Raw genomic sequence first — 3720 nt, 5'->3', positions numbered from 1 at the left:
CCCCAGGCGGAGCCGGGGTAGACCTGATGTCCCCGACCGGAGCCGGGGTAGACCTGATGTCCCCGGCCGCAGCGGGGGTAGACCTGATGTCCCCGGCCGCAGCGGAGGTAGACCTGTTGTCCCCGGCCGGAGCCGGGGTAGACCTGATGTCCCCGGCCGCAGCCGGGGTAGACCTGATGTCCCCGGCCGCAGCGGGGGTAGACCTGATGTCCCGGGCGGAGCCGGGGTAGACCTGATGTCCCCGGCCGGAGCCGGGGTAGACCTGATGTCCCCGGCCGGAGCCGGGGTAGACCTGTTGTCCCGACCGGAGCCGGGGTAGACCTGATGTCCCCGGCCGCAGCGGAGGTAGACCTGTTGTCCCCGGCCGGAGCCGGGGTAGACCTGATGTCCCCGACCGGAGCCGGGGTAGACCTGTTGTCCCCGGCCGCAGCCGGGGTAGACCTGATGTCCCCGGCCGCAGCCGGGGTAGACCTGATGTCCCCGGGCGGAGCCGGGGTAGACCTGATGTCCCCGGCCGCAGCGGGGGTAGACCTGATGTCCCCGACCGGAGCCGGGGTAGACCTGATGTCCCCGGCCGGAGCCGGGGTAGACCTGTTGTCCCCGGGCGGAGCCGGGGTAGACCTGATGTCCCCGGCCGGAGCCGGGGTAGACCTGATGTCCCCGGCCGCAGCCGGGGTAGACCTGATGTCCACGGCCGGAGCCGGGGTAGACCTGATGTCCACGGCCGGAGCCGGGGTAGACCTGATGTCCCCGACCGGAGCCGGGGTAGACCTGTTGTCCCCGGCCGGAGCCGGGGTAGACCTGATGTCCCCGGCCGCAGCCGGGGTAGACCTGATGTCCCCGGCCGCAGCCGGGGTAGACCTGATGTCCCCGGCCGGAGCCGGGGTAGACCTGATGTCCCCGACCGGAGCCGGGGTAGACCTGATGTCCCCGGCCACACAGCGGAGGTAGACCTGTTGTCCCCGACCGGAGCCGGGGTAGACCTGTTGTCCCCGGCCGCAGCCGGGGTAGACCTGATGTCCCCGGCCGGAGCCGGGGTAGACCTGATGTCCCCGGGCGGAGCCGGGGTAGACCTGATGTCCCCGGGCGGAGCCGGGGTAGACCTGATGTCCCCGGCCGGAGCCGGGGTAGACCTGTTGTCCCCGGCCGCAGCCGGGGTAGACCTGATGTCCCCAGGCGGAGCCGGGGTAGACCTGATGTCCCCGACCGGAGCCGGGGTAGACCTGATGTCCCCGGCCGCAGCGGGGGTAGACCTGATGTCCCCGGCCGCAGCGGAGGTAGACCTGTTGTCCCCGGCCGGAGCCGGGGTAGACCTGATGTCCCCGGCCGCAGCCGGGGTAGACCTGATGTCCCCGGCCGCAGCGGGGGTAGACCTGATGTCCCCGGGCGGAGCCGGGGTAGACCTGATGTCCCCGGCCGGAGCCGGGTAGACCTGATGTCCCCGACCGGAGCCGGGGTAGACCTGTTGTCCCCGGCCGCAGCCGGGGTAGACCTGATGTCCCCGGGCGGAGCCGGGGTAGACCTGATGTCCCCGACCGGAGCCGGGGTAGACCTGATGTCCCCGGCCGCAGCCGGGGTAGACCTGATGTCCCCGGCCGGAGCCGGGGTAGACCTGATGTCCCCAGCCGCCGCCGGGGTAGACCTGATGAGCCGGGTCCGGCTCGGATCCATGGTAGACCTGCTGTCCCCCTGTTGTCGCCCGCCGCCCGGGCACCTCGCCGTGCCCAGCGACCCCGGAGCCGGGCGAAGCTCACAGCCTCATAACACCCCGGAGCCAGATGGCTCGATCGACCCCCCGTCCCACACAATGAACCCCAACCCCACCCCCCCCTTTCAAGACCATGACATGTTTTCCATTTTTTTGTTGTTGTTCTTTGGGGGGATTTGGTTTGGGTTTGCTTTGGTATTTTGTTTTGTTTTGTTTTTCTGGGGGGGGGGGGGGGGGCTGTTTTGGGGGTTTTTTGGGGGTTTTTTCCAGTTGCTTTGGCTTTCTCTGATCCTGATTTTTGAGGTTGTTTTTTTTGGGGGGGTTGGGGGCTTGTGGTTTGGATTTGGGTTTTCTTGGGTTGTCCCCCACCCCCCCGGGCAGGCCCCCCCCCCGCCCCGCCCCTTTTTCTTTTCTCCTTTCCTGAAAGAATGGCTCTTCTATTTGCTTGGAACGAGAAACTTATCCGGGAAAGCAAACCAACCCAAAAATTGACCCATTTGATTTCTTTTTCTTTCGTATCGGAAGCGCCCCCAGCCGAGCCGACGGGCAAGCGAGGCCGGTGCTCTGCCTGCTGACACGCTGACCTGGCCAAACAGCGCCCCCACCACCCACCCCCCGCCCTGGCCCGCCACGCCCTCCTGGGGTGGAACCTACCCAGGCCGGCCCCCCTGGCCCCGATGCGGCTCGCCCCGCCGCGCCCCTCCCCTCCCGCCCCGCCCCGCCCCGCCCGCCGGTAGAGGCGACGGCGGCCGCCGGCACCGCCGCCAGCACACAGGCGCTGTGTGTAGCTTTCGGGCGGGTTGTTTCACGGTCCGCAGAGGTCTTGGGCCCTCGACGTGACTCTAGGGGCCGTGGGGACTCGGTGCCGAGGCGCCGGGGCCGGCACGAAGCCACCGGCCCTGGTCCGCACAGAGACAGAAACAGTGACACGCACCCCCCCCCCAACTAACCCTAACCCTAACCTAACTCCCCCCGCCCCCGACTACCCTAACCCTAACACTAACCTAACTCCCCCGCCCCCCACTAACCCTAACCCTAACCCTAACCCTAACCCTAACCCTAACCCTAACCCCCCCCCCACTAACCCTAACCCTAACCCTAACCCCCTAACCCCCCCCCACTAACCTAACCCTAACCCTAACCCTAACCCTAACCCTAACCCCCTAACCCCCCCCCCCACTAACCCTAACCCTAACCCTAACCCTAACCCTAACCCTAACCCCCCCCCCCACTAACCCTAACCCTAACCCTAACCCTAACCCCCCCCCCCCCCCCCCCAACTAACCCTAACCCTAACCCTAACGCACGGCCACGCCTGCAGGCTACCACACCGCTGCGCGTGAAAGGAAGGCGCGGCCAACCATCCCCGCCCCCTCGCCAACCCCTCCCCAGCCACCTCCACCCGGCCCCCCCTGCCACCCGCGCGCGCGCAGCCGCCCGCCGGCCCGCCCATAGGCATTCACGCTCTGGCGTGCCCTCTCTCCCTGGCCCTGCCCCGGCCCCTGGCCCTGCCCGCTCTGTGGCAAGCGCAGCCGGCCATGGGCGGTTGGGGGCGCCCCGCCCTCCCCATCAGCCTCCCCGGCGCTGTCTGCATCCTTTTGCCGCTTGCTAGGCTGCCGTAGGCCAAGGCCGGCCCGGGACAACAGGTCTAGCCAAGAGCCTGGGACAACAGGTCTACCCTAGGGGCCTGGGACAAACAGGTCTAGCCAAGGGGCCGGGCTGCCGTAGCGAGGGCCCGCCCGGGGACAACAGGTCTACCCCCAGGGCCTGGGACAAAAGGTCTACCCCAAGGGGCCTGGGCTATCAAGGTCTACCCCGGAAGCGCAGGACATCAGGTCTACCCCGGCGGCCCGGGACAACAGGTCTACCCCAAGGGGCCCGGGACATCAGGTCTACCCCAAGGGGCCTGGGACAACAGGTCTACCCCGGAGGCCCGGGACAACAGGTCTAGCCCGGCGGCCCGGGACAACAGGTCTACCCTAGGGGCCTCGGCCATCAGGCCTACCCCGAAG

This window comes from Agelaius phoeniceus, unplaced genomic scaffold, assembly GCF_051311805.1.
Source record: "Agelaius phoeniceus isolate bAgePho1 unplaced genomic scaffold, bAgePho1.hap1 Scaffold_108, whole genome shotgun sequence".
NCBI lineage: Eukaryota > Metazoa > Chordata > Aves > Passeriformes > Icteridae > Agelaius > Agelaius phoeniceus.
The sequence above is the reverse complement of the archived record's forward strand: the minus strand, read 5'-3'. Positions refer to the sequence as shown.